General features: G+C 49.2%; 1 long non-coding RNA gene across 6 annotated transcripts in view; it reads right to left on the reverse strand.

Moving 5' to 3' along the window:
- Nucleotides 1-26,296, reverse strand: part of LOC121039417 (uncharacterized) — a 66,337-nt gene that overhangs the window by 38,393 nt on the left and 1,648 nt on the right. The window contains exon 1 of one of the 6 annotated variants that reach the window (XR_005794760.1): nt 26,094-26,234. The exons of 2 other annotated variants lie outside the window; for them this stretch is intronic. This is a non-coding gene — a long non-coding RNA (uncharacterized LOC121039417). Of the gene's footprint in view, nt 1-3,113; nt 3,137-4,047; nt 4,163-6,427; nt 6,452-26,093; nt 26,235-26,296 lie in introns of those variants that run through there. 3 more of the 6 variants (XR_005794763.1, XR_005794762.1, XR_005794766.1) reach the window with 3 other exon arrangements.

Consider the following 26,296-nt stretch of genomic DNA (forward strand, 5'->3'; position numbering starts at 1 on the left):
CGACGCTCTTCCGATCTAGTGGGGGGTGCATGCAGGGGGTGCTTCCCCATCGCTGCCTCCTGAGGACTGTTACAACTCGCTTGGGTTTGGCTTTTTTTTTCCCCCTTCTTCTTCTTTAATTTAATCAAACGCTTCTGTAGCCCTCGCTGCCTGCCACCTGCCACACGCTTTTCAAAGTGCTTCCCAAACTTGTCTTGTTCGAGCTGGTGGGAGTGAGTTTCCACCAGCTTCCACAGGCTGCAAGTGGCTATCTAGAAGAAATCCGGGAAACAGGACTTTCTGTCTCCTTTCTTCAAAAGTCTAACAACAACCTAGCTGGCTCAAATCAACTCATTTCTCTGCCTCCAGCATTTTGTGTCTCTCCCTCAGTCCACCGCACTCTCCTTCCGCAGAAATGAAAGGAGACTCCAACCAAGACTGAAGTTAGTTAAATCAATTAGAAGTTAACATCTATTAAATGCTTACTGGGTGCCAAGCACTTTCTGTCTCTTACCTCGCCTTAATTTTTTACTCGAGGCCAAATTCATGGACCATAAATTAACCATTCAAGGTAAAGTGTTCAATTCAGGGGTGTTTAGGAGATTCATAATGTTGTACAACTGTTTCCCCTAACCTAGTTCCAAAATATTTTCATCACCCCAAAAGAAAACTTGCACCATTAGGGGGTCAATCCCCAGGTCTCCCCACCACCAATCCCTTGAAACCACCTGGATATTTCACATTAACGGAATCATACAATATTTGGCCAATATTTGGCTTCTTTCACGTATAGCATAATGCTTTTGAGATCTATTCATGTTGCAGCACATCTGTAATTCATTCCTTTCTGTGGCTGAACAATATTCCACTGCATGGATATATCATACTTTATTTATCCATTCATCTGCTGACAGACATTTGGGTTGTTCCATAATGGGTGCTATGAACACAGCTGCTATAAACATTTGTAGACAAAGATCTGTGTCCTTGTTTTCAGTTCACAAAGATACCTAGAGTGGAATTGCTGGGCCCTATGGTAGTTCTAAGTGTAACTTTCTGAAGAACCCTCTAAAATATTTTTAAAATATGAAATTCTACACAGAAACACCAAAAGGAAACTGAAAGCAAATGTAAAACCACAATGAGATCAAAGAATTTTAAAGGCAGATGTTTTTCTTGTCTTACTCCATTTTTGCATAAGTTCAAACCTGGGCAGAAGGAACCCAAATGCCCAAATAGTACACTTGCTTTTGAAAGGCCAAGAACACCATGAAGAGAAAATTAAGATACACAATTCTACCGAAGAGTTAACAAAGGGTGCTGTGTCTCCACAGTATTTTTTTTATATTTATTCATTTTTGAGAGAGAGAGACAGAGCACACACTTGTGCGTGTGCGAGCAGAAAAAGGGCATAGGGGAGAAGGGGGACAGAAGATCCCAGATTGGCCCTGTGCTAACAAGCGGCAAGCCAGAAGCGGGGCTTGAACTCACGAACCGTGAGATCATGACCTGAGCCGAAGTCAGACGCTCAACCAGCTGAGCCACCCAGGCGCCCCTCCCCAATATTTTTAACAACAAAATCACACTTAAGCCAGGCCTCCGCTGAAAACCATGCTGCTGGCTATGAGATTTTGAACCAAAGAAAAGAGTTGAGAAGACCCAACATAGGCCATGAACAGGAAGGCTTTCTGTTATCAGGGAAGACTGGATTCTCTGCTCTGGCTCTCATTTTTAGTAAAGCCACTTTTCTCTTTGGAAAGACATAAACTTCTAGTGTCAAACAAAGTCAGCACTCTTTCAAAAACAGACTTGCCACATCATATGTCATTGGGGCAATGTAAATTACTGTGCACCTATTAGAATGGCCAAAATCCAGAACACCGACAAGACCAGATGCCGGCAAGGATGTAGACAACAGGAATGCTCACTCATTGCTGGTGGGAATACCAAGCAGTTTGGCACTGGAAGACAGAGGCAGCTTGGCAGTTCCTTACAAAATTAAACGTTTTTTGACCCTATGATACAGCAATCATCACACTCCCTGGTATTTACCCGAAAGACATGAAAACTTATGTCCACAAAAGAACCTGCACAGGGATGTTTATAGAAGCTTTATTCATAATTGCCAATACCTGGAGGCAACCAAGTCTTCATCCATTTCAGCAGGTAAATGGATAAAGAAACGGACATATCCAAACAGTGGAATATTACTCGGCACTAAAAAGAAACGATACAGCAAGCTATGAAAAGACGCGGAGGGACTTTAAAATGCATATCACTACATAAAGGAAGCCAATCCGAGAAGGCCTCACACTATATAATTCCAACTATACGACACTGTAAAAAAGGCAAAACTGTGGGGAGACTAAAAGATCCATGGTTGCCAGGGGTCGGGGTGAGACGCATAGGCAGGGCACAGAGGATTTTTAGGGCAGTGAAAATACCAAATATATGTCATTGGCTGAATCTGTGTCATTATACATTTGTCCAAATTCTTAAAATGTACAACACCAAGAGTGAGTATTACATTATGGTAAACTATGAGGGCGCCTGGGTGGCTCAGTCAGTCAAGTGTCCGACTCTTGACTTCAGCTCAGGTCATGATCTCACGGTTCACGAGACCGAGCCCCGCATCGGGCTCTATGCTGACAGCACACAGCCTGCTTAGGATTCTCTCTCTCTCCCTCTCTCTCTCTCTCTGTCCCTCCCCTGCTCATTCCCTCTCTCTCTCTCTCTCTCTCAGAATAAAATAAATAAACTTTAAAAAAAAGTAATTAATTAATTAAGGTAAACTATGGATTCTGGGTGATGATGACGTGTCCATGTAGGTTCACCGACTGTAACAACTGTACCACTCTGGGGGAACGTGTGGGTAATGAGGGAGGTCATGCGTGGGGGGCAGGGGTATGTGGGAAATCTCTGTACCTTCTGCTCAATATTGCTGTGATCCTAAAATGGCTCTAACAAACTAAAGGCTTAATTGAAAAAGCAACTTATGTCCCTTCCCTTCAAAGACTATTTCTCACTAGCTCTAAACCGTGAGCACTACTTTAAGAAGGACTCAGTAGAAACTTGGTCTGGGGACCAAGGGAGAGGGAGGCGAGCATGAGAACCACGCCAGGATGCACACATACCCTCTCTCTGCATCTGGTCTCGCAGCAGCTGTCATGAGGCTGCCATTCAGCCATGATCTTAACCGGGAGGACAGTGGCAAGATGGGAATGCAGAGGGACTGTCCCAGAAGAGGATGCATTGGCACCTTTAAATTAAGTGAAGAAGAAAGCAGTTCTCTGAAGGACACAGTAAGCTAACTGCAAGTGACAAAACCGAATCTTCTGGTACAAGCAAGACACTGACATGACAGGGACGGCTGGCAAACCAGGTAACGGGCAGGAGCGCTGGCAGCAGCTGCCGGGCAGGTGTTCAATGAGGCCGGAAGTGGGCTGCAAACGACTCAATTAATTCGTGGTGCACGCCTGTCCCAGAGAACAGGGAGATAAACCTCAAACACCAGCGGCAGGCCAGAGGTGAAGTCCACAGCTCCACCTTTTCAAAAGGGCAGGGCGTCTAGCAAAGATGCACGTGCAAAATAGAAAATCACACCAAGATTAGCGTGGGTAAGCCCTTTACAATTCCAATGAAACTGACGGCCAGAAGGGAGACAAAGCAAGAAAGGAGTTTAGTACACATCAAAAAGTCCTCCCTTTCTCATGAGTGGCTTTCCCTGGCCCACCTCATACACAGGCAGCCCCAGCGCTCATGCTGGGGAATATGGAAAGGACAAACACAGACAGGATTCAAAATCCAACGGCGAAGGGAAGGGATCACCCTCATCTGTAACCTCCCCAAGGTGCGAGGGTCTGCCACGTGGAGACTTAACTCCGGCCCACCAGGCATACCCATGGTCTGAATCCACTAGAAAAAGCATGGAAAGCATGGAGTCATTCTGCAGAGGCCAGGGAAAGGGAGATCCACTGAGAATATGCAATCAAGGAAAGAAAAACAAAGGTTATGAGGACCAACAGTGGGCAGAGAGCTGCAGGTCCTTAACAGAAAACGGGACCTCACCCTCCCGGCAGCCAGCATCACATCCTGAGGCCTCAGAAGAAAGAAGCAGAGTGCACAGCACGCAAAGCAGAACATTCGAGGTAGAAGGAATCTGAAGCATCCGGGCCTCTCCCTTGTTCTAGAGAAAACAACACTGAGGTTCAGCAATGTATCCAAGACCAGCTATTAACAATGGCAGAGCCAGGTCTATAATCCTGGTCTCCTGTAAAGACCTTCCGCTAATATTGGGGATGATGATGATGGTGGTGATGACAGCACCCATGTCCTAAAGAGTTCATATGCAGACATTACCGTGACGGCTTTGCATTTATTACCCAATTAAGCCTCTGCAAACTCCCCAGTAGGAGTATTATCGTTAGCCCATTTCACAGATGGAATGTAGGCGGGTTAAGCTACGTGCCCAAAGTCACACAGCACGGGCTGTGACGACATGGATTAGGCTGGAGGGCATCACACTAAGTGAAATAAGCCACATGAGCTCACTGATACGTGGAGCCTAAAACAGTGAAACTCATAGAAGCAGAGGGCAGCATGGTGGCTTGCCAGGAGCCGAGGGCTGGGGTGAGTGGGGAGATGACAGTCAAAGAGTACACGCTTTAATTTATAGGATGAGTAAGTTGTAGGGACCTGACGTACGGCATAGTGACTACAGTTAATGACACTGCGTCGTACACTTCATATTTGCTAAGAGTAGCCCTTCAGTGTTGTCACCGCACAAAGAAAAAAAGTGGTAACTACGGGAGCCAATGAATGTGTTACTTAATTAACTGGATGGTGGTCATCACTTCACAGCGCATACATATATGAAATCATCACACTGTGCTCCTTAAATATATACTATTTTTATTTGTTAATTACACCTCCGTAAAGCTGGAAAAAAATCAAGGGGGAAAACAGCACAGGCAGTCTAGAAATGTAGGTCTAGCGGAAGTCTGTGCTCTTAACTGTTACACTCGACTGTTTCCAAACAAGGGAGAAAGTCACATTTCCAGCTGAAGTATAAACCCGAAACTTTCGATCTTTGAATAATTTTCCACCACCTTTCCCTCCCAAGATACGAAAGCAATCAGCACTAAGGGATATCAAGGGCAGAAATATTTTAACTTTGAGGGAGAAAGAAGGCTCGCGACTCCCCAGGCTGTACTCAGAACTGAACAAACTCGGACTTGAGAATTAAGGCTAATGCCAAAGCAAGTCCCTTTGGGTTTTGCCCAACGTCTTGCACCTTCAACATGTCACATATTTACTTTCCAACAGTTAATTCTGACTGGGCAGTGGCACTGCTGGGCCCAGTTGGTGAGTTCAGAAATCTGTATTTACCAGGTCTTGGAGCTTTCACTGAAAACATCACTATTGTTGGACACAAAAGCACCAGTTTAATCACACACGTGGCTATGTTCGGCTTCAGGAAATAGCTGCCTGTATGTGTGTGGTTAAAAACAAACAAACAACAACAACAAAACCCATACTATTAAACTGAAACTGTTGCTTTTTGATTACATAAAAAGTACCTGGCTTTTCTAAGAAATACCACTTATAATCTCAGATTCCACAATGATATATATAGTCCTAGCTCACTGAACATGAGAGATGCCGTTTTCTCTAAGCTACAAAACCAGACCACCTCGACCCTCTCTCTGCACACACAGACACCTGCTGCCACTGCTCCGTCCACTTCCTTTCACCACACGACCAACCACAGGCGGGGGCTTCTAGTTCAGTTCCAGATCTACAAGCATCACGGAACGGGAGCTCTGCCAGGGGCTTCCTGCCACGGACCCCACGTGAGTCACGTAGCCTCTCGTCATATTCACCACAAAAACGAGCAGCAGACAAACTTCCTAACTGCTTATCAGGTGCCAAGCACTGTGCTAAAGGCGCTGAGTTTCCTCTTCTAATCTTCACGGTACCTCAGAGGCAGGTGCCCTTACAGATGGAGCTGGTGAAGCTCGGTAGGGGGAAAGAAGCCACCCCAAGCCACACACCTGGACAGGGCACCCCCAGAATGCAAACTCGGACTTTGGAGTCAAGCTCTTATAACTACCACATGCTCGGCGTCTCTCTGCTTTCCTCGCACACGGAGCCTGGGAAATACCGGTGCTCTCATTTCCTTGTGAGGACAGGGCAGTGTGTGTTCCGACTTCTTCTGGTCTGAAGGAAGAAGGGAGAAAATAAGTTCTCCCAGACAGACTGACTGACCATGTACTCAACACCGGGTTAAGGATGGAGGCAACATAAAAAGAAAGAGAAAACAACAGACCCCTGCCCCCAGGCACCTAACAATCTAATCTATAATGATGGAAACTATAATCCCTATCTCTCTAGGACATTTCTGACCATGACTCGCAAGCGGAAATGCACAAACACACATCAGCCTTACCATCTGTGATGTACTGATAGTTTTTACTTGGCCTTTTTTCTTTCTTTTCTTTTCTTCCCTTCTCCTTTCTTTTCTTCTCTGTCAACCCACGAAATTGATTCTGTGACTATGGATCATGGATGACAGCTTGAACAGCCCTGTTCTAGAATGCCTCATTTTAGCTCTAATTAAAAAAAAAAAAAAAAAAAACAGAAAAGAAAAGAAAAGAAAAGTTAGGAAGTTCTTCCTTAGATCTAATTTAAATTTCTAGGGCTGTCAGGTTAATTAATCATGTATGGCTGGATATGTCCTCAGGGCAGAGGCAGTAGTGTCTATCGGATTAGTTAAACGCCAGGAATGTGGACTGACTTGCCTATCTGTTAGCTGGGTGGCTTCTCCAGATCTTAGCCTATAGAATAGGAGATAACACCACTCACACCTTGGGCTTGTTACCAACCACCTATCTGGTACTGGGGTACTGGTTTCGGGTCCCTCAACAGAAGCACTAGGGGCATGGGTGGGGAAGGTAGACAAGTCGGGTTTGTGGACAGGCCTGCCTGGTGCCACACAGCTCCCAACGCCCCCTGGTGGTACAGAGCCAATTCTGCAAAATCAACAGCGGCCACTGACCTGACAATCAGCCCCACAGCCTCCTTTCCAGCACGTGAAGTGATCCCAACTGCCGCAAATCTTTTGCGTAGGTAGCAATTGTGTTTCCACATAAAGTGAGACACGTAAGATGCCTAGGCTATAACAGGGCACAGGCCAAGTCCCTGCCCCATCAAGCTGGGCAGATGGACAGGCAAACAGGTAACTGTAACCCACTGTGCCAGATGGTGTAACTAAAGTCTGCGAGCCCAAGCAGAGAGCAGCTCATGCTGGAAAGTCCTGTCCTTAATTCTATTTGCAATTCTTCCAGTAAGAAAAACCACAGCTTGCAAATTTCTAGTTTATAATGCATTAAGATTTAGAAACCACCGCCACCACGCCCACCACCACGCCAAGACTTAAGCCCTGGAGAAGAGCATCCTTATCGGCACCCACAAAAATACAAGGGCTGCCACAACGCCAGGTCTATCTCCCTGACAAGGCTGCAGTTCCTTGAGGCTGGAAGTAAAGCGGATTGCTCAACATAATGTGACAGATACGTGAAATCAGAATCCCCAAAGATCGAAAATCACTAGTCACCTTTCTGGTTCCTCTGGAACCTGCCCTATACCTGTCTGGCCTCAGAATTACAAGGGGTGGGGGTGGGATGGAAGGCCTCCCGTGAGGTGGTCAAAAATGCAAAGCTGAATCTGCTAGATGCTTCCGTAGGCCTTCAAGATGCAAGGCCAGAAGGTGTCAAATTTAGACTTTAAGTGGTCTCAGGAAAATTAGATAGTCACTGAATGTGTGCGTGCTAAAAGTACTGATGTATCCAATGCACACACTTAAAATACCTGTTTCTAAAGCACTATTTTAGCATTTCTCCATCTTTTTAAACGGGCCCAGGCACTTGAGAGTGGCTGTGTAGTTAAAGTGGACTTCCCAGAGCTCAGGTTCCCAGAAAATGAACCAAATCACCAGCTACCATTCCCTGAAACCAACAAGAATAGGAAAATCTTGGAAAGATTCTAGCTATAATCAGGGTTCTTTAGGGTTCCTTATGCTTTGTCCTCTGCTTCTCACTTTGGGGGAGGGGCTCGCAGGAGAAGTCAGTCACTAAGGCTCCAAGGTGGGGAGGGAGGTAGTTTCTCGGGCCTCTGCTTCTGTGGCAGCTCCAAGCCACTGTGGTTTAAAGACCAAAAGTATGGGGCACCTGGGTGGTTCAGTCGGTTACGCATCCGACTTTGGTGGGCTCAGGTCATGATCTCACAGTGCATGGGTTCAAGCCCTCTGTCGGGCTCTGTGCTGACAGCTGAGAGCCTGGAGTTTGCTTCAGATTCTGCCCTGGCTCACTCTCGCGTGCTCTCTGTCTCTCTCTCAAAAATAAATAAACGTTTAAAAAAAATTTTTTTTAAGACCAAAAGTAATAATCCACTCACTGAGTCCTGAGTGATTTTACGTACATTGTCTCATTTACATCTTTTAGAATACTATTAGTATTATCCCCAATTCATAGGATACAGACTCAGATTAAGAAACAAAGGCAGGAAATGGCAGGGAGGAGAACTAGGATGGGCCAGGGACTCCTGACAGGAAAACCCCAGCATGTACCAGCCAGCAAGACAGCATTTGAAGGGGTTCTCTCACTTGAGAATACAACTGATTTTCTTTTTTTTTTTAATTTTAGAGAGAACGTGTTTGTGAGTTGGGGAGAGGGGCCGAGAGAGAGAGAGAGAGAGAGAGAGAGAGAGAGAGAAAATCTTAAGCAGGCACCGCGTTCAGTATGGACCCTGATGCAGGGCTCGATCCCACGACCCTGGGATCATGACTTGAGCCGAAATCGGGAGTCAGACACTCAACTGACTGAGCCTAGAATACACCCGATTTTATTTATTTTTTTATTTATTTATTTATTTTTCAACATTTATTTATTTTTGGGACAGAGAGAGACAGAGCATGAACGGGGGAGGGGCAGAGAGAGAGGGAGACACAGAATGGGAAACAGGCTCCAGGCTCTGAGCCATCAGCCCAGAGCCTGACGCGGGGCTCGAACTCACGGACCGCGAGATCGTGACCTGGCTGAAGTCGGACGCTCAACCAACTGCGCCACCCAGGCGCCCCTACACCCGATTTTAAATAAACACTCCTCTGATGTTATCTGTGAAACTTTCAGAGGAAGCTATGAGGTGTGTTACCTAAAAGTCTCAGGTCTATGGCATCCCTTGAGAATCCCCACCCGTAAAATGGGGTGACGGTGGCTTGCTGGGGATACTCAATGAGGCAATGCCTCTGCAAAGCACCTAAACATTCGGACACACCGGCAAATGTAGACGACCACGTGCAGCAACATTACCGCCAGAACTCTGTGAGCAGCTTAGGGAGGAGAAACCGGAGAGAAAGACACAGCACGCACACAGCCAAGAGCTTGTGTCGACGTCTCCAAAATGTAGAGAAAGCATGCAATCCTGACAACAGAGAAATATTAGGGTCAACTGCTGGTGTACACAGAGGAGGTGGTTAAAAGGACCCCATGACCACCTGCACCGTCATGGATCTCACCATCTCACGGCACTCACCCAAGGTCTTAGGCAAGAACACCTAGAGAAAAAGTGAAACAGGAGAAAACCCAGCAAAGAGTAAAAACTGACAATTCTGTGGTCTAGTTATCTCCAAGTGACAGAATAAAACATAAAACCCCAGTTCTGCATGGAAGCCGCTTTGCACTGGGGGCCCTATGTCCCCAACGCACAGCTGGGAAGTCCTATCTCCCCTCCAAACGGAACAGACCCGGGAGCTGCTCCCCTGCTCCCAGACAGGAATGTCTTCCATTCGCGGGCTCCTGAGACCCACGTGGTGCGGTGCAAAGGCCAGATCCTGACCAGAAGACCTTGAGTACAAGTCTCTAGCCTTGCTACTTACACAGTTGGTCTGCGAGCAAATTACCACACCACTTTGATTCTCTGCTTCTTCCCCTGTAAAATGGGCACAAAAATATCCATTTTCCAAGGCTGTGGTAAGGATTAAATGAGGTAATGCACATGAAAGGCTCAGCACACAGCAAATCAAGCAACTGGCTGCCATTACTAACAAAAGCAGAGGCCAACTAACACGGGGTAAAAATTAAATGGGATTTCTTAAAAGAAAAAGGTTCCATGAAGTTCGTGAGGATCAACAATTTTCAGAAAATTCAAAGAAGCGGGGTGGAACGACGATACGCCCCCGGCTTCCTGAAGGTTTCTGAAACCTCTCCACGGACCGACCGCTCTCCTGCAGGAATAGATAAGTGGAGTGTCTCGTTACGTCCAGACTCTTCACACTTTATAAATACACCGCACAACCAACCAGAGAGTGCTTGCTGCCAGCCTCCTGGACAAACAAGTCCAACAGGATTTGATCCGGAAATTAAATGGCCATGCAGCCCAGCCACGCTCGGTTCAAAATAGATATCCGTGACCTACTTAGTCTTCGAGGACCGTTCTCAAAGCCAGAAACGAGTGGACAGTGAGACAGGGCCATGACTTTGGCAGACCCAGCACAGACCCCTGGCTTTCTTATCAGATGGAACATGCAAGGACACAGCAATGACTCAAAAAACTATTGTGGGGATGGCTAGACGGGAAACCTAGTCACCTCTGGTCAGCCCCAAACAATACATTTTCATTCATTTAGACTAAAGGCTATACCTCTCGTGACAGTTACTCGTCAAGCTACCTACGCCCGCCCTCATAATTGTGTCCTGAGTATATGTATCTTCCCCATGAGATGGTGGCTTCTTTGAGAGTAAGACCGCACCTTCTTTACCTCAAGATTGCACCCAGGGTCTTGCACAGTGCACAGTGTGTTAGTGCGGCCAGGACAGGCACTGCACCTGCCATGAGAAAGTGAGCTCCTTCCCCCACCAGTACGTCTTCCGCATCCCAGCCCATATGCTTGGCCACTCAAGATCGGAGGATGGAAAGACAAACTGATATCTGCTGTAAAGACGAGGAAGACAGACAAGGCCCAGGGAACGTTGCTGTATACCTTCAATGATCACATGGCTACAAAAATGATCTCTGACGTTACAGTTCATCTCACCACAGAGATGGGAGTCTTGGGGAGGGTGAATCCAAGGGCCTTGAGAGAGACACACTCTAGAAAATCTCAGAGCATGCCAACCTGCAGTACCAAGCAAACAATGGAACACTGGTGCTTCACCAGCTAGGCGATAGTGATGGAAACAAGCTGATGGCAAAACGGAAGAAAACAGAGCAAGGCAAACCTGCCACTCTTCACCTTCCAATCCATCCTCCTCAGGGCTCCAGGGTCGGCCCCGGACACTCCCCTCTACCAGGGTACACTCAAAATGCCCATCATAGAAAGCTGCCTGACAGCCCCCTAGTCTACCTGCCACTTTCCCCCACATCGTGGCATGTAATCATCTACAATCGTGGCAGGCAAGCCAAACAAGCATCCCACCCACTTAGAAATGAGGAGGGGCGCCTGGGTGGCTCAGTCGTTAAGCAACCGACTTCAGCTCAGGTCATGATCTCACGGTCCGTGAGTTCGAGCCCCGCGTCGGGCTCTGTGCTGACAGCTCAGAGCCTGGAGCCTGCTTCAGTTCTGTGTCTCCCTCTCTCTCTGACCCTCCCCTGTTCATGCTCTATCTCTCTGTCTCAAAAATAAATAAACATTAAAAAAAATTTTTTTTTTAAATGAGGAAACTGGGGCGCCTGAGTGGCTCAGTCGGGTGTCTGACTCTTGATTTTGGCTCGGGTCATGATCTCATAGTTTTGTTGAGTTCAAGCCCCACTACAGGCTCTCTCTCTGCTGTCAGCACAGAGCCCACTTCAGATCCTCTGTCCCCTTCTCTCTCTGCCCCTTTCCTGCTGGTCCCCTCTCTCTCTCTCAAAAATGGGTAAATACATTTTTTAAAAAATGAGGAAACTGAGGCCAAAGCATGTCACCCACAAGGCAACATAAGCACTAAAACGCAGAGACCTTCTAACTCCAAGCTCAGACCGGATGAGGCCAGGTACCCGAGCCCTGGGGCCCCCGCTACAAAAACCTTCTGGAAGAAGTCCAACACCCACCCTTTCCCAACACAGTGGCGTATACACTTCAACCTTCATCAACCCTAGTGTCCATCAACAGGTGGCACCTGCATCAGCCACACACACACTGAGCCGGACTGATCAGCCACCTCCCCGACAAAACGTGAAACCCAATGCTAGAACTTTTCAACGAGAGATGCACATGAGTGAGCTGGTTTTCTGCAAAGAAGTGGTGAGCATGGGGCAGGGTAAGAAACCATGGAGCCCAACAACCACTAACCAGAAATCCCAGAGCTCTGAGTCTCAGGGTCCTGGGTTCAAATCCTACTTCTGGAACTTCTTACTCTCTGTGACCTGAGGCAAGCAACTTTGTTTTTCTAAGTTTTAGCTTCCTCATTTATAACATTAAGGAGCTAAAGAAAGGGATCCCACAGCAAATGTACTTAATGCCACAGAACTGTAGATTTAAAAATGGTTAAAAAGGTAAATTTCATGTTATATATATTCTACCGCAATTTAAAAAATAGTTTAACGGGGTTTTTATTAATGTTTATTTATTTATTTGAGAGAGAGAAAGAGTGAGTGTAGCAGGGAAGGGTCAGAGAGAGAGGGAGAGAAAATCCCAAGCAGGCTCTGTGCTGTCAGCTCAGAGTCTGATGTGGGGCTTGATCCCACAAACCATGAGAGCATGACCTGAACTGAAATCAGGAGTCGGACCCTTGACCGGCTGAGCCATACAGGTGCCCCAGGTTAACGTGTATTTTTAAAAAAAGGATCTTACAGATTCATAGTGAGGATTAAATAAGATATAATGGCAAGTTCTTACAATGGCTATCGCATACTAAATTCTAATTTATTTATTACTTATCGTAATTTCAATAGTTTTTATTATAAAGGTAATAGGTTAAAAACATTTCCTATTATACCAAAATCCAGGAATAATCTCCGAAATAAAGTTCCACAAAGTATTTTTCCTATGCATGGACAGTTCTTAAATTTGGAATGTAAAATTTATACAATTCCGTAGTCATGATCCATTCTTTTCTGCCTTACCAGTAACTGCAAAAACAATTCTCATAACAACAGCCAGAAATAAAGGGACTTTGTTCAAAGCGAGGATAAAAGGTTGCACGAAACCTGAGACAGGAGCGAGGAACTCACGGTGAACCACTGGAGACACCTGCTTCCAGAGCTAGGCTAGAGATTCAGGCCAAATCCCCTGCCAGCTGTTCTTCCCTCCCCCATCAAAGTTCACCCCGAAAGTGAGTGCTGTGGGGGTCTGGCCAAGCAGGACGAAGGCCACACGGGAGCTCTATGGAAGTGCTGCACATGTCGGGCTCTCAGGGACAAAGAGCTCATGTTCTTCCTGTCCCCAGGGAGCTCCCACTGTGACCAGGGGGGATGGTGCAGGCCGATCAGCCCAGGACCCCTGCATCCCAGGGGCAGGGGGGGGGCAGGAAGGCACCAAAGGAGGGGAGCCAAGAAGGCTCTCATTCCAACCATTTCATCCAACCCCCGGGTGGAAGATGAGACAACTGAGGCCCAAGGAAGCAAGCAAACGACGTCCCCAAGGCCATGGCTGTGAGACGGTCCAGTAGACGGAGCTGTCGTGGCTCTGGGCTAACTCACAGCACACTGCTGCCTGCTCAGAGCCCAGCAAAAGAGGTCAGGGCCGGCATCCAGTAGATCCTGCCCATCAACAAGTATTTACTTAGTACGTGCTTGTGTTTGGGGCAAGTCAGCACAGAGATAAAGCCCCACCCCCACCCCCTGCCCCGAAACAGGACAAGGAAGCGGTTTCATGGGAACAGCTCTTCCGGCTCCCACTCAGGCAGGGCCTCCGCCTCTCACAAGGCCAGACCCCAGACTTTCTGGGGGTGCTACTTGAGTCAAACGTCCCGCAGCGTCTGGCGGAGAAGGCCGCAGGATTTAAAAGGCACCTCCTCCCAGGAAGTGCTTTTGATGTGCTGGGGATAGCACCCCCAGAAACAACTCTGCAGGAGGAATTACAATCTCACAAAACACCTTTTAATGTTCATTTTCTAGCCAGGAAGAAACTTCGCAACTTTCATTTTGTACGGGTGTATGTTTTGTTTGGAGAGGAAGGGGGGGGGGGGTGATGGGGGAAATGAGCGAGTGGTGCCCAAAGGCAACTAACTCCTGAAATCCTACAGAAGAGCTGCTGCTCCCTCCTGGCCCTGGGGAGTTCAATCACCATCTCTGCTCACACAGAATTATCTTCTGAAGTGGTGCTTCCCCAGAGGGAAGGCAGCGCCCCCCGGCCTCCCAGGTGACCTCCCTGTGGGCTGCTTGGGGCACTACCCCCGGCAGGTGGAGGCAGGGAAGAGGGCCTGAAATCGGGCCGCCCGTGCGCAGCCCACTTCTCGGGGGCCCCTCATCACATACAGGCCAGGCCCTTTCCTTTTGAGGCCCAAAGAGGAAATTAAATATCAGCCAGATAAGGAGATTTCCCTTCGGCTCTGACGCCAAGAATCCGAAGTAGGATTCCTCCAGCGGCCCCACGAACCAAAAACCAGCACAGGCCTCGGGCCATCAGGCCAGGCGTGTTGAAGACAAGCCACCGCCTGGAGTTCCTTTTCTATGATGTCCAGATGGCAGGCCTAAGTGTTTTTATGGCAAATAAGAAGAACAATGGGTAAAACTTTGTGGGCCAGTTACAGAGGAGGCAGCAGCCAGGGCCCCAGGCCCCTGGGCTAGGACCTTAGGATGGCTCGTCTGTCTCTCCACAGGTACTTTTGGGCATGCCTCCCTGCCCTGTATTTTCAAGGCCAAATGCGGCCTCCTGCCCAAGGGAGCTGACTCGACTCTTTTCACAGCGTGGTGACTTTATCCACGGAAGGATCCGCGGAGCTGAACACACTGAGCTCACACACTGACCTCAGCATTTTCTAAATCTGCCGGGGTGATAAACACCTTAACGCAGGCCTAGCGTTCACCAGGCAGGCCCCAGGCTAGCGGAGAATAAGCAGCTCCCAGCAGGGCTGACACACACACAGGGCCGGCCACCCCCAGCCTTGTCTGCCTACTTTCTCTTCCCTGTGCTTGTGGTTTAAGTGTGGGGAGGTGGGTGGGTCAAAGACCTCTAGAAGGACCAAGAACAGCCTGGAAAGGGCAGTGGATCAAGGGCCAACAGAGCCCTGACACTTAAAAAAGAAACCGCAGAGAAAACAGTTGCCACAGAATATCTGGGTGGGTTCACACATCCTGCAATGGCCATGTGAATCTGGAACACTCCCTAAGTGAGCTGCTCCACGTCAGTCCTGCTTCAGCTCATGCTCCAACTGAAAGGGCGGGCCTACGCCAGCCGACTCCATCTTGTTCTGTGTCCTTCACCTTGACCACACCTCCTCCCCTTGAGTAACCCCCCCTCACCTGCCTAACAGGACTCGGACCCTTCCCCAGGACCCTTCCCCAGCCAATCGGCTGAGGCCATAGCCATTACCTCACCAACTGCCCCCAGGCCCCAATAAAACCTTTGTCCTTTTGAAACTCGCTCTCTTTCCCTGGTATCTCACCGCTGCGTCAGTGCAGGAAGGGGACTGAGCTCGAGCTAGCTCGAATAAAGGCTCTTTGCTTTTGCATCGGACTCGGCTCCCTAGTGGTCTTTGGGGATCACGAATTCTGGGCATAACACAACCACAACCGTGGCTCCCATCTCAAGAGAGCAAAAGGCCAAAGTCCTCTCGAAGACAGGCAAAGAGCTGCAAGGAGATCCTGGATGCCCCCACAGACCCCTCGGCCCCCACGTTCTCCTATCTCACACACGCGCGCACACAGGACTGAGGCACTCGGGCCACACTGTCCCCGCACCATCCCGCACGGTCCGGGCAGGTGCACGTACCCACCTCAAGGCCTCTGCTGCCCCTCCACACCACAGCTCTGCGCCCCCCGCCCCCTCCTCTTCCACACGGAAGCTCAAACACCACCTTCTCAGCAGGGCCTGCCTGATCGACACCTCACCACCAGACCCCTGTCCCTGGCACACCTCCTGCTTTTTCAGCGGTGATCGCCACCTCACCTATTGCTCTGGGTTAAACAGTGTCCCCTCCGCCCGCCAAATCCATATCCACCTGGAACCACAGAACATGACTGCATTTGGAAATGGGTCTTTGCAGAAGTAATCATTTCAGATGACGACACACTGGAGTGCAGGCGGCCCAATGCAATGACTAGTGTTCTTCAGAAAACCTGAGACGGCCACATGGGGGCAGAAGCAGGGAGCAGTGCTATGCTGCCATAAACTAACACCAAAGCCTGCCTGCAACCACCAGAACCTTGGATCCCCTCTCGGAGCCTCCAGAACCGTAAGAGAATGAATTACCGTTGTTTGAGCCATCCAGTTCATGGGGCTTGGTCCCAGCAGCCCCAGGAAAGTCATACACAGACCATGAATTGTAAACATTTCTTATCTGTCGCCCCTCACTAGAAAAGAACACGGTTTTAGCTTCTTTTGTTCAGTACAAAGTGCCCAGTACTCAGAAGAGGGTCTGGCACTCAATAAGCACTTCTCAATAAATATTTGCTGAATGAATTCTGAGTCAATGAAGATAAGCTTAGAAGAGAGGCAGAGATGTTGCACCCATCCTACAGAGGGCAAAACTGAGAGGGCAAATGCTCTGACTTTGCTCAGAGACAGAAAAGCCAGGACCAGAATTGAACTGGGACCTTGTTTGCTCATTTGACAAATGATACTGAGCTCCTCCAGTGCTCGGTGTCACAACAGCCCTCAGGATAGCTGTCACACGCAGTGATCACTAACCGCACATGTGGAGGGGCAGGAAGGGTGGGCCCTGGGCTCGCTGTCCCTCAACGAGGGATATGACCCTGAACAAGGTGGCTTACCCCTGGGTTTCAGTGTCCTCACCTAAAATTGAAGGGTGCATTTGGGGCACCTGGGTGGCTCAGTCGGTTGGGCATCTGACTTCGGCAGGTCGTGATCCCGCAGTTCATGGGTTCGAGCCCCGCATCGCGCTCTGTGCGGACAGCTCAGAGCCTGGAGCCTGCTTCGGATTCTGTGTCTCCCTCTCTCTCTGCCCCTCCCCCCACTCATGCTCTGTCTCTCCCTCTCTCCCCAAAATAAGTAAACATAAACTGCAAGCATGCAGTCTGCCCAGGTCCCATCCCTGTCCCTGCCAGGCGGCTCTGTTCCTCCCAGGCCTACAGACAACAAACTCATACACTAAGCCTGGCTCCCGAGAGTGAAGTTTCCTTTTTCCCTCTGGACTTCGGAGGCCTCGCCTGCTTTGGTGGTCTTCGTACAGCCTTTTTCATACTCAACCTGCAGGTCTCAGACCTCCGGTCTGCATGAATCCTCAAGCATATCAGGGATTTCAAATGAAGTTGCTGTCATACACAAACATGCATACGCATACACACACACACACATACAGACACGTGTGTGTGTGGACATCACTCTCTGAGGAGTGCAATTATAGATGATCAGGGGTATGAAAACCGCACAGACACCAACTGGGGGCCAGCACCATTAGCAACGTAACCGGGTGGAAGGTAAAAGAATGAGCTTTGGAGCCAGGCGGATCTGAGTCTGAATCCCAGCCCTGCCTCACCTGGGGCTATACTTGACTTTCCCTCTCTGTACTTCAGTGAACTCATCTCACAAGGGGCTCAGGAGGAGCCTATGGCAGACCTATGAATGCAGTTCTCTGTTCCCACACCTAGAAGCAGGCAGTATGTGGCAGTGTAGAGAAAAGGGGGAAGAGTCTCGACCCCACAGAGGAGGAGACCTGGACCCCATCTCCACTCTGAAATTACCAGCAGTGTGGCATGGGGAAGACGCTTTACCTCTCGGCCTCCACTCAGCCTCCTCCCAGACAAGTGGGAAAAGTTGGACTAAGGAGCCCCCAGCACTCAGTCTACCTTAAAAAAAAAAAAAAAGTCTCTGCATGAGGGCTTTGGGGTTTCACAGCAGGAGGTCTGGTGTAAAGAGAGAAGTCAAGCTTGCTGTCCTGCCCCACCAAAATTTCCCCACCAAAACACCCTGTCTTCCCCCTTTCTTTACTCCCACAACCCTAAGTGACCCCAATCTGGCTCTAGTCACTACTGATCTCCTGACCCCCCCTTTACAACCGCTACACTCGTCGCATTTTTATATTTAGCAAATGTAATATGCATTTATAAACATTTATTAAGGAAAGGGGACATATATCACAGTTTTTTTACTACCTATTAGGTAATGTGCTGAGAGCTTTACAAATATCACTCTCTGTATGCTCGTAACAACCCTGTGAGGCAGGCACTGATATTATCCTGGGTTTACAGATGAGCCAACTGAAGCCCAGGGAGGAAATACAACTTTGTTTAACTCACACAGCCATAAGTGGCTAAACGGAGGCTGGCACCGAGCTTGGCTGACCGTAGAGCCTCTGCACCACCCTAGGCTGCCTCCTCCATCACTCCTCTCTGGCCCCCTCTGAATGGCGGGTAAAGAACACCGTCAGCCAGTAATCCAGAGCTTCCCAAAGGCCACCAGATGGCTCGGCCTGCAGGGACTTGCCCAGTGAGTTCCTTCGTGGGGGTCTCTCGATGCCTCCTCCACCAGGTCAGGCCCCCGGAACATCTTCCAAGAAACCACGGCTTCTCCCCAAAGCACCCCGCTAAGAGGCAAACCATCGTGATAGTCCCACAAGGAGCCAGGACAGAGGGAGACCACCACATGCTGGAGGAAAAGACCCGCCGTGCACAGAATCTTGCTTCCCCACATTCATGGAGGCCATTCCAGAAACAAGAGCAGCTGATTTTCCGGCACACAATCTTTAAATGTTCTCCCAGGCCAGCTCTCCAGCCTCGAATCCCTGCCTCGGCAATGCAGACGCTGGTCTCAAGGTGCCACTTACACACGCTTGCCTCCTCCGGGAGAGGTTCGCGGAAACACTCTGGCAGGTTACACCGAAATGAAAGCGCTCTACGACAGAACCGAGCCTCTGGGGAAAGCAGAGAGAGTGCGCAACCTGAAGCGTCCGCTTCCAGGGCCACGTTGACACCCCTGTTGGCCGGACGCTCACACCAGAGTGTGAGCAGAGTGTCGGTCCTTGAGAGCGTGGCTCCCTCACCCTCCCAGGTTCCGACGAACTTGGCCACTAAGATCCAAACACCACATGATGAGTCTCACCGCCTCACCAATAAGCAATGCGATGCCTACTAACACTACCCATTTCTTTCACCTGGAAGGAGGCCAGCGCATGGCGAAATGGGCCGCCTCCTATACTGCTGGTAATTTAGACCAGTCCAGCCCTTGAGAGCATGCTGGAACAGTTTAAACGTGTCCGACCGCTGACACGGCAATTCCGCTCCCAGAGAACCACATGTATGTGTGCCTAACGACAGGTACGTATGAAGATACAGTAGCAAAACCAATGAGTTAGGTTCTATGAATAGTGGGCCGACTCGTAAATCAGGACACAGGCTGTGCTATAAAATATTTTGTAGATGCAAAAGAGACAAACTAAGAGAGAAGAGCCACACGCAGAAAAGGATCTAGAAAATACATTAGGTGAAGGGAGAAAGATATAGGGAAGAGATAGGGTGGAATCAGTGTATGCTCACACAAGAAACAAAACTGCATGCCTCTGTGTCTACGTGGGCTGACGGGCAGTTTCAGGATACACAACAAACTGCTAAGACTGGTGATTTCTGAGGACCTGGCAGAGAGGCGGTCTGTGGGGGAGGGGAGCAAGGGCCCCCCAGATTCATGTGCCACTTCTACTATCTAAGAAAAAAGCAACTCAACTGACTAAAGGAGAACAACAGCCAAACAGGATTTTCCTTCTGGTGCACAACAGCCGCACCCATCTGAACAAGTTTGGGTGCCCTGCTCCAAGGTCTTCCCAAGACTGGTGGAGGAAGTTCAAGTCCAATTTCTAAGCCAGCGAGGGCAGGCTGGATGGGGAGCAACGGGGAAGAAGGGAAGGGTGGGAGACAAGGGAAACATCTGTAAAAGTTCTGTGGAAGCGGCATCTCGGCTGAGCCTACCCCGAGCCTGCTGGGCTCTAAAACTCACTATCCTAACCCTTTCCTCCCTCTCACCCCCACAGGATGAGAAAAGAGAAAGCCAAAACTAAGGGACTATTCCCTCTTGCCGACAGCAGAGGAGAGGCCAAGATTGCTGCTAGGAGGAAGCGACCTGGCCAAACTCCGCCTTCCCCACAAAGTCACCTGTGCGCCAGGCTCCTGAGAGCGCAGGGAGGGCCGAGATGGGCAACCCCAGACTCACTCCCTGGAGCCCCTCCACTTAGGCAAACAGCCCAAGCATCTTTCAACACTCGCTACTGAAATCCAAACTGAACCGGTATACAAATCAGCCGGTTCTGCCAACAAAACAGCAACAGTGTGGAAAAAAGGAGAGATAAATCAATGGGAGCCCGGCTAAATATATATTTATTCTTTCTGCTTGCCAGCAGTAGCACTTCTGTAGATCCAAACATTTGATAAATATCTTTTTTGCTTCCCGGTAATAATTAAAACAAACACACACCCCAAACACACAGGCACAGCTAAACACGAAGCAAAACGAAAACCAACAAAGGGGCTTTGCTTCCGTCATAATGTTCAAGAAGCAGGTGTGACAGCTGCCATCCCCAGGCAAAAATGTTTTTCCATTAAACAAGTACCCTGTTAGTGCAGCAGACAAACTCATGGGCGCTCTAACTGTCCACAGCTAAGGCGGACACCAAAAGGTGCCCTCGGGGCAATGAAAAGTGGTTCCATCTTGGAGGGAAGGAGGTGACCATCAAGCAGAAAGTCAGGGAGCTGAATCTTCTGCAGGGACTCAAGGCAGAGACGACCTGTGATTGCAGGTGCCAGGAAGCAGCGGTCCAATAAAGGTAACCCTTGGCCTCCTTACGGTGAGGACAAATAAAGCCCAAATAAAGCCCAAACCTGATCAACTGGCTTAGCCTAGCAAGAAGAAACTAAAGGGCACGGGTGTTATGCAGTCTGGAAAACAGGAGCCCAAGCAAGTATATCATAGAGGCTGGCACTAAATAAGGGAGAGTGCATGAGACCAGCATATTCCTGACATGGTGACACTGCATCCTCTGACAGGAACATGTGGACACCAGCCACCAGGACCAGCCATCTCCCCTTGCTCTGCCTCCGATTCACCGATTCACCGGAGTATGGCGTGGTTCCCTGCTGAGTCTGCACCCTTCAGGGGAGAGCTGGCCACCACTGTGAACTCACCCACCCTCCCTCCCATTCCCCGGCCGGCCCCTGCATGCTTGGTGACCACAAGTCACCCCTACCTAGAGGCAGACCAACTCCTGGGGAACAGCCAGAACGGAGGCCCTGGTGGGTCCACTGAGTCTACCAGGGAAGAGTGGGGCGCAGACTCCGCCCCAGGTAGGTTTCCTTCTCTGGGGGCCTTTTCCCTTTGATGCTTTTCACCTTGCTTGAATGCTCAAACCAGCATTTCCCTGAATGGTATCAGTGTCAGAGGAACCTGAGTTCCATCCTCTGAGATGCTCCTGGAAAGGCAGAAATGATTAAGGCTAGGTGGTGGGCAAAGAGAGGGGAAGGTGCTTTCAGGTTTCAGTCGGGCATCTTTCTCTAGCTGTCAAAAAAAGACCAAAGGGGTTGGGGCGCCTGAGTGGCGCAGTCGGTTAAGCGTCCGACTTCAGCCAGGTCACGATCTCGCGGTTCGTGAGTTCGAGCCCCGCGTCGGGCTCTGGGCTGATGGCTCGGAGCCTGGAGCCTGTTTCCGATTCTGTGTCTCCCTCTCTCTCTGTCCCTTCCCCGTTCATGCTCTGTCTCTCTCTGTCCCAAAAATAAATAAACGTTGGAGAAAAAAAAAAAAAAAAGACCAAAGGGGCAATTTTGGTTTCTGCAGAGGCTGCTTTCAAGTCTACCAAGGGTCAGTGTCTCCAGTGCCCAGCATGTGGACCAGAGCTACAATGGGGAGGGGTGAGGAGAGATAAGAATGGCTAGGATTTGGTTCCTCCTTCTCTCAGTGTCCATACCCAAAGGGACAAAGCGCTATCATCCCGACATGTCCCCGTTCAGTATCACCACCGCCACTGTCCTCATGTCTCCAGTTCATGCCCCATCACGAACTCTGATGGACTCATCAGTCCAGGAACTCTGATGGACTCATTTCTCCAGTCCCAACTTCACGCCCCACCTGACCCGCTCTCCCTACATGAGAACCCCCAGCCTATAGGACACAGTCCGACCCTGTCAGAGATGGCGAGGCCTCTGCCTGCACAGGTCCTGGAGTCACACAGGTCACCGAAGACCCGGGCTAACCCTTGGCTGGCTACGTGGACGCACACGTGTTCCTGGGCCCATCTCCCCATCTGTGCGTTGAGGACAGCACAATCGACCCCCCAGAGCTGCCGTGAGGATTAAATCCAAGTTACAGACAGCCTCACCCTTCAAGAACCATGACGATGTTGACTCGACCTGTTTCTCAGCCAGCTCGGGAGTCTGTGTTTTGCCACCTCTATCATAATGAACGACTACCCACGAACTCAGGGGCAAAGGAGGCACATTAGAGATCTAGAAATGAACGGTCATCAACAACCAAATGTGAAAGAAACCAAAATTAACTATCAAAATAATGCCAGAGGAGGGAAGGAACGGGAAGAGAAGGAAAATATTACTTTGGGGAGGAAATGTTTTAAAATATATAGCTCTATGATTTTTTTGGACTTCATCCGTTTCAAAGATTAGGAAGATTACATTTCAAAAGCTCACAAAGGAGACACTTCTATTTAAAAAAAAAAAAACTCTTTCTTAATTAATATCTTCAGAGAACTAAAAAGTGCTTTTATAGGCAGACTGAATCTTAATAAAATTCTCAGAAAAAGTCTGGCATCAGTCACAACAAACACCCTCTTGGAATTTAATTTCCTTTTCAGCATACAACTTACTATGGAAACTCATTTATGATGCCACCACAACCGGTCAAAATCTGCCTGGAGCACAAAAACTTCAAAGCCCCACAAGAGAGCCTTCTAGGACGAGATGGAAACTGGCCCCATACTTAGCCAAATCCTACACCTAACAGAGATTCCCCCACACCAACTTTCCAGCTGGTACGGTCAGATTTCGCCTCTCCCGTCTCCTGCCCAGCCCTTACCCGCCCTGGCCCCACCTTACACTATACCTCTTCCACTGCCTCCTTCCAGCTAGAAACCTCCCCCAACTCAGTATCATTTCCCTGTCCAATAAAATGAATAAAAAGGAGGCAGGGCACAAAATTGGCAAAGGGAAACTAGCCTCATCCATCTTCAACCTTCTATCAGAGACTGTCCTCTCTGGCTTCTGGTTTTGTTCTCCCTTCCAGATGATGGCAGGGCCTGGAATATTCACTGTGTGCACTGGGCGTTGGGGTGGGAAGTCAAAAGGTGGAGGAATTATTCATAAGTACAAAAATGTACCATAAAAGCCTTTTTCCCTTGAGGCCAATTCCTACTGGAAGATTTAATCAATCCCATTATCCCAAGTGCCTGTAAGCAAGGGGAGAGAAAAGGGTGAATGCCAACCTTTACTGAGCAACCCCCCCCAATATATCTCATTTAACGTAACGCAGTGATCCTGATTTTACATATGAGGAGACCAGGCTCAGAGGGGTCAGGGGATGGGCTCAGGAGGCACACCCAGGCCTGCCACATACATACCAAGACTCACGGCCTCAAGCTTCTAGTGTCCCCAAGTGCTTATGTTAAAATACTGTCCTGGGCTGGAGGCTACTTTACAGTTCACACATTGCTTTTCACATACATTATCTCATTTAATATCACAACCCTGTAGGATAGCTAAGAATTCCTTCTCCACTATTACAAAAAGGCTATTTGGTTTCAAAGATCATAGTGCAAACCGGCTACAACACTTACAGAGTTATGCTCTTCCTGAGGTTTGTTTTCTCACCTCCCAGTGTCTGATAAATGGTAGTGACTCAAATAGTTACTATTATTAGCATCATAATTTTCATTAATTTAATAGCATACACACAGGCACACACACACATATATATACACACTACAGATATTTTAAAAATCCAATCTAATTAGTTAAGCCTTTACTTGTTGGAGAAGATATAATTTTACCACTTCAAACTCAGAGATAACCACTAACTGCAGCTTCCAAGAAACTGACAAAAAAAGGATTACTGAAAATGATGTGGTCAAACCCGATATGGATTTTGAAAGCTAATGGAAGAGAAGGACAAGGAGCATTCGGTTATGATAAAATACCAAAAAAAAAAAAAAAAAAAAAAAAATCTTCCTCTCCTTCCAGCATCATGGCTTAATCATTAATGTGCTGTTTGGCCCAGCATCCAAACAAGATAGCCAGCAGGTGACCTAGAAGTTCTAGTGAGAGGTTGCCCAGGGGGGTCTGGGGGATAAGGATGGAGTGGACACATTATTATTTCAGGTTATTTTTAATGTGCTGCATCTAATGAACCGTGTGCCTATGAATTACGCTCACTTGAAAAGAAATCTGGGAATTTCAGAAATGCCAGACATAACAGGCATCAGCTGACGACTTCTCAAGCCACAGTGAAAAAGCTGACAGAAGTCTGGTGATACATGGATCCCAGTGTCAGACAGAAGGAGATCTTTAGTGCTGTGGCCCTAAGAGTTGCTGGGGATCTCATCCTGGGGATGTTCTTCGAATAAGGCTCCAGCAAAACCAGCCAAACCGAGCATCCACTCCAGGCTTGGAGGTTAAAACCAAAGAAAAAATTCAGGTCCGCAGGTAAGACATACATTATTATTTTTTTTTAAAGAAGAGTTAGCAACTTTCTAGTAAAGACCTCTGGCCAGCCACGTACACGAATTGCCTGCATGACAACAGTATTCACACTAGACATCTCGTACCAATTATTTGATTTTATTCTCTTTTGCTTTTTGCAATCTTCCTTGCATCTTATCTGTCGTAAGTCCATCCGAATTTCTTTATAATAGGCTGAGGCTGACTTTGTGTGACTGATCTAGTCTCACAAGGAGAAACGTTTCAGTCTCTCTTCTGACTCCATCAGATCGTCTAGTTCTGTCTTTATACCCCATTTCAGAGAAAAGGAAACTGAGGCCCAGAGAGGACTCATCAAAGATCATACTCCTTGCTAATATACCCTAGGACTAGAACTAGGGCTCAAAAGGCCCACAGTGTGGGTCTCCAGCTCTATCAGTCGCAAATGACCTAGCACACTTGTGTCCTGAATACAAAGTTTATTTGAAAAAGGAAAAAAGGCCAACATGAGTCATGGCTGTTGCCAAGGGGCACCACACAGGTTGTTCTAATAAAGCATCCCACATCTCCAGAACCACTTGTTTCTGAAATAACGAGCCTCAGCCAGAGAATAAAGGGACACTTCATATTTCCCTTCAGGATATCCAGGACCGTCTGAGTAGATGTGCTGCTGGGCTTTGAGGACCTGCTAGCCCAAGCCAGGGAAGCCCTGACGCGTCCTCCAGGGAGGGAATGGGGTGGGTGGATGTGGGAGGAGATCAGACAGCTCTCTGCGACAGTTAGGATTTCATACCGTCCTGTCCTGCTCACCTTGGAACCCCTAAATACCTCATCCACTCAGGGATCCCTCCTCAACTTCCCCAGGACAAAAGCATTGCAGTCGGGGAGGTGAACCTGACAGATGGGGAGGGGCGGTACCTGACCCGAGCAGTGGAGGAAGCGACGATCAGCTCCCTCCCGCAGTCCTTACAGGAACTCCCCCATCCGGTCTTCAGACGCCAGCGGGGGGGGGCTGGGGGGGGTGTCCCCAACTCTCTGAGCCTGACCCCTCTCTCAGGGTCTGCCCCAAGGGAGGCAGAGGGTAGGCAAAGCCCACCCCGCACCGACTCGCCTCCGGTCCCTAGTGCTCACCGCCGCCCCCCCTCCCCCCCCCCCCGGTAGGGCCTCCCTCGCTCCCTCCTCACCCGCAGGGCTCCCGGCCGGACACTTGCCCACTGCAGCGGGAGACCCAGAACGCACCCCCTTTCTCCCGGCCCTCAGAGGATCTGCATCTCCCGCCTTCCCAAACGGGGCCCTCCCGGCTGCCCTGCGTCCAGCCCGGGACCCCCTCTCACCGCGTCCCTGCGCCCCCCGGGGTCCGCTCCGCAACCGCACTTCCCGCCCGGCCCACGCGGGCAAGCGGTCCGCCCCAACTTTTCCGGCCGCGGCCCCGTTCCCGCCGCGGCGGGGATTCCCGTCCGGAGCGGCGACTGGCGGGCGGGCTCGCGTCCCCTGTGCCCCCGCCCGCCCCGCCGGCACGAGTTGCGCTCGGGACCGG

This window comes from Herpailurus yagouaroundi, unplaced genomic scaffold (assembly GCF_014898765.1).
Source record: "Herpailurus yagouaroundi ecotype Mexico unplaced genomic scaffold, PumYag 180, whole genome shotgun sequence".
Classification (NCBI taxonomy): domain Eukaryota; kingdom Metazoa; phylum Chordata; class Mammalia; order Carnivora; family Felidae; genus Herpailurus; species Herpailurus yagouaroundi.